This window comes from Eubalaena glacialis, chromosome 1 (assembly GCF_028564815.1).
Source record: "Eubalaena glacialis isolate mEubGla1 chromosome 1, mEubGla1.1.hap2.+ XY, whole genome shotgun sequence".
NCBI classification, from domain to species: domain Eukaryota; kingdom Metazoa; phylum Chordata; class Mammalia; order Artiodactyla; family Balaenidae; genus Eubalaena; species Eubalaena glacialis.
Window position 1 is genome coordinate 194257164 of NC_083716.1, and position 14607 is coordinate 194271770.

Below are 14607 nucleotides of genomic sequence, written 5' to 3' on the forward strand. Positions count from 1 at the left end.
TTCAATAAAAATAAAATAACTTGAAATACAAATTCAAAATCTAATCCATAAAATCACATCACTGTTTATTTGGTTTTTTGGTGTCTTTATTGTACTGGGGACATTAAATGTACCTTAGGAAACATTGAAGTACTCTCATTGCCTTGTCTGAGTAGTTTCAAGCTTGGAGTCATGATAAAACTAACGTAATTATTTAAATATAAAAGATAAAGCTGATGGGAGTAAAATTAAGAAAATTGTGTAGTGCAGATCCATTCACAGAAGTTATAAACAATGCAGATGTATAATAATCTTTGAAGTCAGAACTAGTGTTATAAAGCTCTAGTTCACTGGAACCACAAGCAATTTATTTTCTGCCGCCATGTTCATGGTGGTTCTTGCCACCATGTTGAGTTCTAGCTTTTTTTGCTGATCTACCATTATGCACATTGTTTTTTGCTGTATCAAAGTAAGGAGGTATATCTGAGTCTTTGTCCTCTTGCTCTAAAGGTTGTAGAAATTACCCAAAGCTGAGAATTGCCAAAAGCAGGAGTGAAATATTGAGCTGGCCAAAAAGTTCGACCGAACGAACTTTTTGGCCAATCTAATATATTTTAGAGTATTAATGCTGAAATGGTTTAACCAGTGGTTTAAGCAGGAGGTGGAGGCAAGCAAAACCAGGAATAATCTAACAGGCTCAGAATAGGCAAGTGTCACAGTGGGCAGGTTTGTTGGCAGTGAGGGGGTGTGAAAAACAGAAAGCTAAAGATGGTGTAGACAGTGGAGGTTAAGAAGGGCAGTGGTGAAACTGGAGGGAGAAACATTACAGATGGTGAAAAGCTGCAGTGGCAAATGGTTCATTGGTCAAGAAAGAACAAGGCTGTTGTATTAGAGCTGTATCAGTGTGGATGTTGAAAGTATGGAGATTGGGTTGGAGAGGGAAATGGACAGCCAGTAATTTGAATACCTTAGGAAAGTGAGAGACTTTAGAAGAAGTTACTGATGGAGAGATCCAAAGTTTACAAGACCTCCTACATTACCGTGATTGAGATGTGCATATTTGTTTTTTGCATAAAAATGCTGTAAACATACTTGAGATGCTTCCTCTATGAGATCATAACCTTCTTTCAAAGTTAGGCAAGGGAACTAGAGAATACAAAGTGCTGGAATTCTCAGAGGATTATTGTTCTTTTAGAAGCTGTTGTTCAGGGATTGTTCTGGGGTATCCCTTTGCCCAGAATCAAAGTGCCCTCTGGTGACCTTTTCCTCTTTAAAAGGGAGCCACATTCTTGTGGGTTTTTGAATGTGAATAAATGCCTCTTAGTATGGAAACTATTATAAAGGAAGGGACTCTGCTTCTCCACTTTGGAAATTTTAGTAGAAAATATAAATAGGCTCACAGCAGATATAAAACGAGGAAGAGGATAAATATCCAGATAATTCAAATTCTACCTCTCACTAGTGCTAAAATAATCAAATAAAGGGAAAATAGTCGTGCCCTTCCCCCGCCCCAATCATTGTCTCTCTTTATTAGGATCTTCATGGCACATGAGCTCTTTTCTTAACCTGTTGTCTTATACCTGTGGTCCAAACCAAAAATGATTTTTTGAAGGAGAAATAACAAGAATATGACAGGGTTTAGGACACACTACGTCAAAATATGGTACCTTGACATATTGAATATTTCAGCCTGCGGGAATTTGAGAAATGGCATGTGAAGGAAGGACTTTCTGACCTTCTCCTGAAGCAGGTCACAAAATCCTCATGTGAGAGGTGCCCTCTCTATCCTAGAAGGAAAGGAACATCCTTAGCTCTGAAAACACAGGGACACAGGAATCTGAATGATCTTGCTAAGTTTCCCCTAGTTTACTATACTTAGCTCATACTCTTGGTCCTGTCATACCTTTCCAAGACTTGTAACTCTTCTTCAAACCTAGCGTAAAAAAACATTCAGGTTTAATCATTTCTTTGGGTGTCTTCATTTCTTTATGACGGCTGCTGTGTCATGCAAAATTTATATTAAATACATTTGTATGCCATTCTCTTGTTAATCTGTCTTTTGTTACAGGAAGTCTTAGTCGAGAGTCTGGGAGGGTAGAGGAAAATCTACCCTTTTCCTCCTCTACAAATAGCATTTACATAGTGCTCACTATGTCCTAAGCATTGTGCTAAATGTTTTTCTTATGTTTTGTAAATGATTAAGAAACTTGTTTAAGGTTCCAGGGCTGGCAAACAGTAGACTAGGGCAGATAGTAGGGTGGGAAGTAGTGCATCTTAACCACCGTCCTAGTTGAGGAAGTGTGCAGTAGAGTGGCGAGAGTCCCCCTGAAGGATTAGGGCAGCTTCGGTAGTTCTCTTTACTGGGGAGAGTGCAATACCTTTGAATAACCTGATCGCCTAGACTCCTGGCTGATGCTTAACTCCCCCTTTTTTGGCAGCACCATGAGCTGCTCATCTCCCACTCTTAGAAGTGACAACTTGGAACTCCCATATGACAAGATATTTGTTCATTTTACCCTACTTAGTTAGATAAAGTATAAAAATGAACTCATTGACTAAATTGTGTCTGTATATTGCTTTGGCTCATGCTTGATTTGTCAAGAAGGTTAAAATGCTTGAGTGAGAAAATCTGCCCTTCTTAATCCCATTTTTTCCCTGGTTTTGTCAAAGCGATAAGGTTTGTATAAATAAAGCCTAAGATGTAAAATAACTAATATTAATAGTTTTTAATAGCAAGTCATGTACTTTTCATTGATATTTCCTTCATTGAGAAGATGGACTAGATAACCTCAAAAAACATTTCAGCCCTTAGAGCAGTCTAAGTTTTAGTTTCAAATAGTTGTTTTTAAACTAAAACAAGTTTTTTAATCAAAATATTGTATTCAAGGTTGTCTGATTTTAATATTTGATTTCATCATTTTGTCTTTCTTTGGTAAGTTAAACTGTTAGACATTTGATCTCTTGAGGTATTTATAGTTTGGGTATTATAAGAAAGTTCTCTTGAACCCTTTGAGCCATAGACAGGGGATATGACATAGTCTACAAGTTAGGGAAGACTCAACAGTAGAAAGAAATGAGAGTGGAGAGTGTTTCAAGCAGGTAGGAAATCTTAGAGGAGTGAGTATATGGCTCAGCCACAGAATTACAAGATTGAAAATAGAGGTAGAGAATAGAGTGGAAGAGAAAGAAGAACTAGAATCGCTGGAGGTAAAGCCCGTGAGGCAAAGACCGGATCTTACAGGACGTTCAAATTCAGAGTTTGCTCTCTATTCTGATAGCAATTGGAAACCTTTGAAGGATTAAAATAGGATTGGTGACAAGATGTCATCTGCATTTTAGAAAGATTTGACTAGTTGCTCAGCCAGTAAATCTAGGCAAGAGAAGGTGGTAGTCTAGTTTAGCATGATGGCAATGAAAAATGAGTTTGTACCAGAGATATTTAGGAGGAAAAAAATCTGTACATTTTTATGATTTGTTAGTGATTGTGGGAGGTAGGCAGGAGGATGGTGTAAATGTTGATTCTAAGATTCCTAGTTTTGGCAACCTGGGTGTTGGTATTCATCAGCAAAGTCAATATAGTAGAACTATTGGAGGAAACTAATGATTTCAATTTTGGACACATTTTGATGTGTCTCTGAGTCATTCTGTTGTAGGTGTCCAGTAGTAATTATTTGATGTACATACATATACGTGTTTGGAGCTAAGAAGTTTGGTGTGGACTGGTGATATATATGTATATGTGGGGGGTGTGTGTGTGTGTGTGTACATATATACAAGTTTTCAGATTTCAGACTACAAATATGAGATTTTAGTCTAGCAAGGGCCATCATATAACAAGGCTCGAGGGTAGAAAAAGCAAAGCCTTAAGCACCACTAAGAAGGAACTACCAGTGATGTTGTAAAGCTAAGATAAAAAAAATAATAACTTGAGAAGGAGACAATGATCAACAATGTTAAATAGTATAGAAAGGTAAACAAACAAACAGATTAAAGTGTCTATTATGTGTCTGTTGTACTTAACATGAAGGTCATTGGTGACTGTGGTGAGAACAATTTTGGTGGAATTATGTGTGTGGTAAGTTATGGAGTAGAGTACATGAAGACACATCTTTCATGGTATAAATCTGTAGGTTGTACTGGAAAAAACCTGAGCTTTGGCTTCTCTGGTGATAGGATTGGCTATTTACAACCTGAGTGCTCTTCAACAGGCAAATTAATCTCATACTGTTTCCCTTTCTTAATCTGTAAGATGGCATAGACGATAATGCAGGGTTTCTGAGAGGATTAAAACCATGTTGCATGTAGCATAGTGGCTGGAGTTTGTAAGTGTCAGTAAATGGTAGCTAGCTTTATTATGTAAAGTATCAATATAATTTTTGTACTGTTATGTTTAACCTCACAGTAAAATTATGTTCTGTTTTCATTCTGATTAGAAAATATGCTGTTTTATATAAATGAATTTATCCTAAACTATAAATACAAATGGAACAACTTCAATGTAGTATGGCATTTGCAACTTATAAAAGATAATAAATTAGAGGGGTACAGAATTAGTATCTGTTTTTGACTATATCTCCATGAAAAAGTTATATATCTTCAGCAAAAAACCCCAGTAGGGATTGGATGGGGAGACAAGATGGTAGAGTAGAAGGACCTTGACCTCACCTCCTCTCATGAGCACACCAAAATCACAACTAACTACTGAACAACCATCGATAAAAAGATGAGAACCTACCAAAAGAAGATATTTTACATCCAAAGACATAAAGAGGAAACCACAATGAGACAGTAGGATGGGTGCAATCACAATACAATCAAATTCCATACCACCTGGATGGGCAACCCACAAACTGGAGAATAATTATATCCCAGAAGTTCTCCCACAAGAGTGAGAGCTCTGAGCCCCACACCAGGCAACCCAGCCTAGGGGTCCAGCATTGGGAGGAGGAGCCCCCAGAGCATTTGGCTTTGAAGGCCAGAGGGGCTTGATTGCAGGAGCTCCACAGGACTTGGGGAAATAGAGACTCCACTCTTGGAGGGTGCACACAAGGTCTTGCATGCAACAGGACCCAGGGCAAAAGCAGTGACTTCATACGAACCTGGGCCAGACCTACCTGCTGGTCTTGGAGGGTCTCCTGGGGAGGCAGGGTCGGAGGGGCTGTGGCTCTCTCTGGGGTCATAAAAGCTGGTGGTGGACATATTGGGGAGTGTTCATCTACATAAACTCTGGCTGGAGGCAGATGTCTTGTGTCCTTGGCACTGAGACCTGCCCCACCCAACAGCCTGCAGGCTCCAGTGCTGGGATGCCTCAGGCCAAACAACCAACAGGGTGGGAACGCAGCCCCACCCATTGGCAGACAGGCTGCCTAAAGACTTCCTGAGCCCACAGACACTTCTAGACATGCCCCTTTACACAGCCCTGCCCACCAGAGGGCCAAGACCCAGCTCTACCCACCAGTGGGCAGGCACCAGAAGCAAGAAAACTACAGTCCCACAGCCTGTGGAACTGAGTCCACAAACACAGGTCAGAACCTACCCTGGGACCAAATGGTCCCTGGCCCTTGGGTGACTAGAAGGGAGTGTACTGCTGGGACACATAGGACATCCCCTCCAGAGGGCCACTTCTCCAAGGTCGAGAAACGTAACTAACCTACTACATACATAAAAATTACAAATAGAAATTTAAACAGAGTGAGACAGCAAAGGAATATGTTGCAGATGAAGGAACAACATAAAAAACTAAGTGAAGTGGAGATAGATAGGCAATCTACCCAAGAAAGAGTTCAGAGTAATGATTGTAAAGATCATCCAAGAACTTGAGAAAGGAATGGATGCACAGAGCAAAAAGTTACAAGGTTTTAGCAAAGAGTTAGAAAATATAAAGAACAATCAGAGTTGAAGAATACAGTAACTGAAATGAAAAAGACACTAGAAGGAATCAATAGCAGAATAAATGAGTCAGAAGAATGGATAAGTGCGCTGGAAGACAGAGTGCTGGAAATCACTGCCACAGAACAGAATAAAGAAAAAAAAAGAAAAGAAATGAGGACACTTTATGAGACCTCTGGGACAACATCAAACACACCGACATTTGCATTATAGGGGTCCCAGAAGGAGAGAGAAAGAGAAAGGACCTGAGAAAATATTTGAAGAGATAATAGCTGAAAACTTCCTTAACATGGGAAAGGAAACAGTCACCCAAATGCAGGAAGTGCAGAGAGTCCCAGGCAGAATAAACCCAAGGAGGAACACACCAAGACACATATTAATCAAATTGACAAAAATTAAAGATAAAGAGAAAATATTAAAAGCAACAAGGGAAAAGCAACGAATAACATACAAGGGAATCCCCATAAGACTATCAGCTGATTGTTCAGCAGACATCCTGTAGGTGAGAAGGAAGTGGCATGAGGTATTTAAAGTGATGAAAGAGAAAAATCTACAATCAAGAATACTCTACCCAGAAAGGCTCTTGTTCAGATTTGATGGAAAAATCGAAAGCTTTCCAGACAAGCAAAAGCTAAAAGAATTCAACACCACCAAATCAGCTTTACAACAAGTGCTAAAGGAACTTCTCTAAGCAGCAAAGAAAAGGCTACAACTAGAAACACAAAAATTATGAAATGGGAAAGCTCACCAGTAAAGACAAACATTCAGTAAAGGTAGGAAATCATCAACACACAAATGCAGGATATTTTAAATGCATTTGAAATTAAGAGATCAGCAACTTAAAACAATCATGTATATATACATAAACTACTATACTAAAACCTCATGGTAACCGCAAACCAAAAATCTATAATAGATATACATGCAAAAAAGAAAGAGGAATCCAAACACAACACTAAAGATAGTCATCAAACCCCACTAGCTTAAAACATTGTGTAATTTGAACTGAGATATATCTTCTCCTTCTAGAATTTTTTTTTTCTTTAATATATACAAATGAAATATGGTGGAAGAAAATTTGTAATATAAAATATTAATATGAAACAAATAAAAAACCCTTAATCCTAAAATTATGTAGGAGAAAACTATTTTTAACTTTTTAGTGTATATACATCAACACTTTTTCTTAATTTTACAATTGATACATGCTCTTGAAACAAGTTTAAGAATACTGAAGAGTATAAAGAAAAAAAAATGAGTCTCATTGACTGATTTGATGACATTTCCTTAATTTTAAAAATAGGCTTGGTTAGGAGTTTGGGACTAAAATACACATACTACTATGTATAAAATAGATAACCAACAGAACCTACTGTATAGCACAGGGAACTATACTTAATATCATGTAATAACTTATAATGGAAAAGAATCTAAAAAAGATTTCTCCATCAAATCTTGAATCACTTTGCTGTACATCTGAAACTAATACAACATTGCAAATCAAGTATATTTCAATAAAAATTTTTAAAAAAAGAATTGGGATCATGGGCTACATATCGGTTTGTAATTTGACTTTTTTCTAGTGATGTGATGGACCTCAGTGGCTGGCTTAGGTGTGTACTGGTATTGGGGTAGGAAGAAATTGAGGAGAAGAATCCTGTCAATATCATTTTATGATTTCAAATTCATGTTACTTTTAAGGATAAATGTAGCATGCTGTGGATTGATAACATCTAAACAGATAGTAAGTAATCAAAGATAAATCATCTGGCAGTGGTTTCTGTCAGAATCATGATTTTTTTTTTCTCTAGTAGACAGATGACTGAGGAAGAACCAGTAAATTATTAACTGATCAGCACAAGTGTCAGTCTTTGCCCCTTTGCTTTATCTTACACTCTCAAGTCTTGGTTCATTTTTCAACTCAATAGCTGTGTCTGTGATTACTGGAGGCCTGAAATCTGGATCATTTAGGTCATTATTTTTGGATGTACACATTAGCACCCACATTTGCCTGGACTCACCTTATTTTGGTTACGAGAGGAGGCTGCATCGGTGAGTCTTTTCTTGTTGTCTAACAGGCATTAAAGTAACTTGGGCCTCAAGGATGGAATCTATTTTTCAGGTCTGGTGTTTAAAATACATCATTTCTATGAGGGGCTAAGAGCAAGCTGCATTGTGTTTTGTAAATTTGCATGTGAAAATGATTATCACAAAGAAGTGTTTTAGAAACGAATTCTCCTCAGTATTAAAATTAAAACCTCACAAAAATCAGTTTTTGATAATTTTTTTCTAACACTTTTTAAAGAAATCTCCCCTGGTTAAAATTTGGAAAACAAAGAAATGTACAAAGAAAAAAAAGGAAAAAAAGAGAGAACAAACCCACAAAGCAGAAATGCACTGGGGCTTGGTTTTACTTTTATTTATGTACCCCCTCTGCATCTTATATACTGAACCTTTGCAAAAAAAGGTAAAGTGAAATGTGTAGTGTGTGGGATGTTATGGAAGATTCCAGATAAGTTATTGAAGACTTACTGAGTTACAGATAAACTTGGCCTCTTACCAGATATTTCCATGCTGTGTAGTCTTGCTTCTGGCTCCATCATTTACTAGCTTAGGGCTCTTGGGAAGATAATTTAGCATCTCTGGAACTTTGTTTTTGACTGTAAAATGAAGATAATGACATGAACCTTGTATGTATCACTGAGCGGTATAAAACAAGAATCTTCAGTAGCACCAGTAAGTTTTCATGTAGCTTTCTCCTGTATGTGACTTAAAGGAAAACACACAACCTAAGAGTTGTGAGTTTAAGTTTTATTCAGGGATCTTACAAAGGACGATAGCCTGGGAGATAGCCTCTAAACAGCTCTGAGAAAACTGCTCCAAAGTGTAGGGAAGAAGCCAGTGTATACATGATTTTTGACTAGGCAGTATTTGCAGTCGGGCGTACATCTTGGTAAAAGATTATTGCTAGTCACGAAGAGCAGATAACTGCAGTTAATGATTTTAGTGCTTTTCTATGTATGGGAAGATGCAAGAATCTGGGTTTATTAAAATTCTTCCTGAGATATACATCTAACTATCGAAGGAGCCTGTTTTTCCAAAGCACAAAGTGCCTCACCCTGTTTTTCATTTTGAATTTCTCTCCGGGTGCACAGTCAGTCAGTGACTGCAGTGGCGAGTGCCGTAATCCTTGTACAACCAGATGGTGAGCAACATTCTGCATGTCTCCTCTCCCTTGGCACAAAGATTTTTAGAGTTTGCACTGTCTCTTTTGGGCTTGGAGAGCAGGCAGCAACAGATTTCCTTGTTCTCCTTTTATCAGATCACCAGCAGGCTTCTGAGGATCAATAAATGGTTAAAGTTCCTATTGTTACATCGTTATTTTTGAAATTGTACCTTTTCGCAGTTTGAGTCCAAGGGCATTCTTCTTTATCAGTCTGTATTTTGGGACATGTGACATCATGAATGATCTCTATGTTGGGAAGAAATTAAGTTGTGTTATCTTCAGCTTCCAACCCTGTATAAGAAAGCAGCTTCTGACAATGAATCAAGATTGGTTATTCTATAGTGACGTTCTCTATTACTGAACCTATTTGGAGAAAGAACGAATAACTATGGGTCAGGGCTGCTATAGAAAAGTATCCTGCAGCTTGTCTGTAGCTTGAGACATTAGGTGAGAAGCTTTCTAAGATCCAGCTGTGATAATAGTTGAAATTTAAATGGAGTCATCATCTCCTGGAAAATAAGGGAGAGCCAATAATTGTGTGCTAAATGGATTAAAGCTACTGGGATTCCTACATTTAATCATGTAGACCTTCATTCATTCAAAACACTTTTCAAACTTCATGCTTATGTAGCAGCTCCCGTGCTAGATTCCTCCAAAGTATCCTAGTGTCGGAGAAGTGTGGACTCACAGGCTTAACCTGCCTGCTGCAAGTGCAATTTCTTTGGAGTCTCAAATTCATTTGAATCTGAACTTCTACTCTACAAACTTGGTTTTAAAGTAAAACTAATGTATTTTAATTACAATGAGGCAATACCAGTCCTTCAGGATTATGGACTATTAATCCTGTGACTTCATTTACCCCTTGGCTTGATGGTACATTTCCCTAATAGTATATGTGTCTCTGTTAGAGTTCTATGGCTGTGCGCTGTGGTGAGTCCTTCAAGGTTTTCAGACAGAATAAGAGCAAGGGAAAAGGAGAGAAGGAACTTGATAAACTTTGTATGTATGAAACCTTATGGCTTTGGGCAGGATGGAATGAAGAGATATGAGAATAACAGTATGGAACTAAGTAAGGAAATGTTAAAATAGTCCAGGTGAGAGACGATAAGGCCTTGAATGTAGGATCTATCATAATATTGGAAGAGAATGAATTGGAGCAATGTTTCATTTATAGAATTGTTGGCTGATTGAATGTGAGCATTTTAGGAAGAAGGAATAAAGAGGCTCAGTGCAGACTTGGATTGTTTGAGTAGACTGTGGTAGTAGTATTCATCAAGACAAAGGAATACAGGATGAAGAACGTGATTGGAGGGAAAGACTAAAAATTCCACTTTGGAGTTTTGAATTTGAGGTGTTTAGGAACTGTTACAGAGAGATGATGCCCTATAGCAAGCTGGATTGCAATTTGGAAATAAGGAGAAATCCTGGGATGGAGATATAGATTTGAAAGTTATCAACACTGGGTGATTATTAGGACCATGAGGTCAGACCTTTGAGAGCATTGATAGTTAAGGGGAATCAGAAAATGAAAAGCCAGCAAAAAAGACTGAGAAGAACCCAAACATGAAACCGAAGTCTTTATTCCGCAGGAGAGTCTTACCCACCTGGGAGGTAGATTAATAGAGATCTAAACTAGAATCATCTTATAGGGGATAGGAAAGAAAGGACTGACTTGCCAAATATTTTAAATGAACTATTTTGTGCTGTTAAAGGTAAAGGCCAAATTGCACCTAACATAAGGCAGGTACTTCTAGAACTGGCCAGTTTAGCTGGCCAGGGCTTCATGTTCATTTTGGGGTTGTGGCTTTCTGTGTTCACACAGCTCCACTCCAGAAACTGAATACAGATTTCACAGATTTGGCAAAATGAACCTCAATCCTTGGTCAAAACATGAAGTATTATAGGACTCCCTAGGTTACCCCTGATTCCCCAAATATTATCTCTACAACTCGTTTCCACAAAGCTATTCTCAAAGGTAACCAAAATTGTATTGTGGAGTTATCTGTTCCTGTTTGTGACTCCACATTGGGCTTTTCTGATTCCCACGCCATTTTGAATTTGACCAATTGTTGAAGTAGGGGTACCTAGAAGTAAATATGAGTGGGTGTAACCAGTTTTGCCAAAGTAGATTTTCCTAGGTTATTGAAAACTATTTACTATAGGGTTATATTAATGTTAATTAGAAAAGCATTTCATTATTTTATGATAAACATTATAAACCTGCATCTATATGTCAAATATAGTTGTATTAGTACACATATTTTTTATCTTAAATCACACTGGATTTTTATAAAATAATTCTGCTGGAAAATAAAGAATTGAGAGAGATAGAGCATTGAAGTAGATTTTAAACCCTACTTTTATTCAGATCTTTTTAGACAGCCCCTTCAGTATAATTCAAAAACAGCATACCTAGATTTGTTATTCTCTTTACGTCATAGGTTTTTCTTTAAAAACCAGGACTTAAGAAGATACCTTAATAAGATGCTTTTAATTTTTCTTCTTCTTTTTAAAAATTTTTCATAGAAAGGAAAATGAAAAGATAAAAAATGCATATAAAGTAATCTTTATAAATTAACTTGGCATGACACTGGTCTTGGATATAGTACAGAAATGGGTTCTTTTAGCACTTTCTCTAGAGTCGTTTTTAGTGCATTTTTAGTTGTGGACTCTTGAATTTTCTACTTGATTCTTGGTACAAACTGGGTAGCCTTCATCAGGTTACTTAGTCTCTCTCTATGAATTTAGGGGAGTGGATGAGGAATAATGTATTTAAGTGTGAAACTACTTTTATGCTTGTATTTCTTGCTCACTGTAGTGGAAGCCCTACAAGAGCAGGGATTGCTGTGTGTTTGCTTATCTCTAGGGACCAGAACCTAAAAGAGTTCCTGGCACAGTAGGCATTCAAGTATTTGATGAGCGAATGCAGAAATAAGAAATTCAAGATCTAGTTTCCTTAAGATAAAGTGTGCCTTATCCAACATGCATATACTAAAATAATGTCTTGGTAAGAGCTGTTAGAAAGATGCAAATGTTTCAGATGCAAATGATGAACTGGGGGAGGACACACCTGTACACTGACCCTTAGCCTATCTATTGCATGAGGGCTATTGCTTGGGAGAGTCTGTTTTTATCCCAGGATTTTAGCAGAAATCATTCAAACTCTGCACCATGAACTACACAGCCCTGCAGAATCTTGCCTTGGCTATCTCACTGCTCCATTGCACTCCATGTGAAGGAATGACAGGATTTTTCAGGGCCCACTTTTTCTATGATTATTTAAGATTATACATATGATTTTACCTATGTGAGGACTTCAGTCCTAAAAACATGTTTCTTCTCAGATTGAATTGGAATAGTCTGAGGTTGAATGAAATAGAAATTATGTTTTTACAAAATATGCTGGATGCAAAATGTAGTTGACACTGTCTAGTCAATTGGTATTTCACTTGGTAATTGGGGGAGCAAATTCTAAGAAGTGGTGATAACTGAAGAGAAATATATTTAGCATAACTTAATAGTAACTTGGCTTGCATGTGTTTGTTGTAGTAACACATGGATTTATTTTGATATCTTTTACTATTTTTTTATTATTTCAAGTTTATTTCTCCATATCATGGTGCAGCCTGTCAAAATGGTTATGTGTTGAGAAATGTCACTTACTAATAAAGTATGAGAAATAAGGACTAAACATGTTTTGATTTATTAGCTGATGCCATATTAATGGATAAATCTCCTTGAAAAGTTGAGGAGGACACTAGTTTCATTTATAATATACAATAATATACCTAATCATATGAGTGTATGACTATAATCATATGTTTTTATAAAGATGTATTTATAATATATTTAAAAATATACTTTTAAATATATTAGTAGATTTGTATTATTCTTTTTTGGATTGTAATATCTATATCTACACATTGCAAAGAAGGTGATACTAGATTGAACAGGAAATGTTTTTCTGAGAATGAAATTATAGTTCTGTAAAGAGATTGATTTTATAATCACAGCTTTTTCATTTCCAGTTTTTCATTGTTCATTTCTTACACCTTGGCAAGCTAATCTTTAGCATCAGCCAAAATTTCACTTGGCTATTTACCCTAATTGATGAATGAGAAAACTTTATGATACCTGCTTAATTTTAGTTGGATGAAATAACTAATTTTCATTTGATTCATTTTTTGGTTCCTTAAAATGATATGTTAATAAATGAGAAAAATCAATCATAAAATAGCAAAGTGCAGTTATTCCTGCTCAGAATTAAATAAAGCAGAATGGAGAAAATTCAAAATATTTCTTTAACTGTTCATCGACTATTGCTGTATATACTACTTCAGTGAATCAGAGTAGCCCTCATAAAAGTTGTAAAACATTTATGGAATCCATTTCAAAGATGGTATAAATTTTTTATAACTATTAGGGGAATTTCTAAGTTCTTAAAAATGCCTTAAATGCTCCAATGCTGTCAGCTGATTAATTTTCAGACAGGAATCAAAGTGAAAGTGTCAGTAAATTCCCAGTAGTAACCGTGGTGTGCTGATGGTATTCAATTGTTCTTTTCTTTCAATAAAGTCCATATATGGAAATTTAGCTCAATACATCATTTAATTTATGAGTGATATTTGTTTTCTAAAAAGCTTTTAAGCCTACAAAATAAGTTCTGTAGGATTTCTTTAACTAGCAAATTCCTTTCTGGGCGTATGATTAAAGCTGTTACAACAACTTTTTTTTTTTTTTTTTTAAATTATTTATTTATTTATATTTATTTTTGGCTGTGTTGGGTCTTCGTTTCTGTGCGAGGGCTTTCTCTAGTTGCAGCGAGCGGGGGCCACTCTTCATCGCGGTGCGCGGGCCTCTCACTGTCGCGGCCTCTCCTGTTGCGGAGCACAGGCGCCAAACGCGCAGGCTCAGTAGTTGTGGCTCACGGGCCCAGTTGCTCCGCGGCATGTGGGATCTTCCCAGACCAGGGCTCGAACCCGTGTCCCCTGCGTTGGCAGGCAGATTCTCAACCACTGCGCCACCAGGGAAGCCCCCTGTTACAACAACTTTTAAACAATATGTATCTCATATAAAGCAAGATATTTGTATTAAGTGTTTATGGACCATAGCAGAGTATTTGCATTTTGCTTTTGAGAAAACTCATTAAAAAAAGTTATTATACATGAATGCATTCTCATTATAAAAGATTCAAATACTCCCAAGATCTAGCAAAATATGTTTACCTTCTTGCCCTCTCACACCCATGATCCTCAGGGTAAAAATTGTTAATAGTTTAGTATGAATCATTCCAACACAAATTCTACCCATTTACAAATATACACATTGATGTTAAAAAATAAAAAATGGGATCCTAATGTATAGTCTTTTAATTTGGGTTGGAGGAGTTAAGATATTTTGGAATTAAGGAGGTATGATTTGTACATGCCAAGGTCACTCTTATTTGGAGCATCTACCCAAGTAGTTGTCACTGTTGCCCAGTGTGAGTCTCCCCAAGCTACTCTAGCATTTTC

The 14607-nt window shown here is 37.0% G+C and overlaps 1 protein-coding gene across 2 annotated transcripts in view; it reads left to right on the forward strand.

Annotated features, from left to right (window-relative positions):
• GULP1 (GULP PTB domain containing engulfment adaptor 1) overlaps window positions 1-14607 on the forward strand; it is a 258080-nt gene that overhangs the window by 11462 nt on the left and 232011 nt on the right. The gene's annotated exons all lie outside the window — the stretch shown is intronic.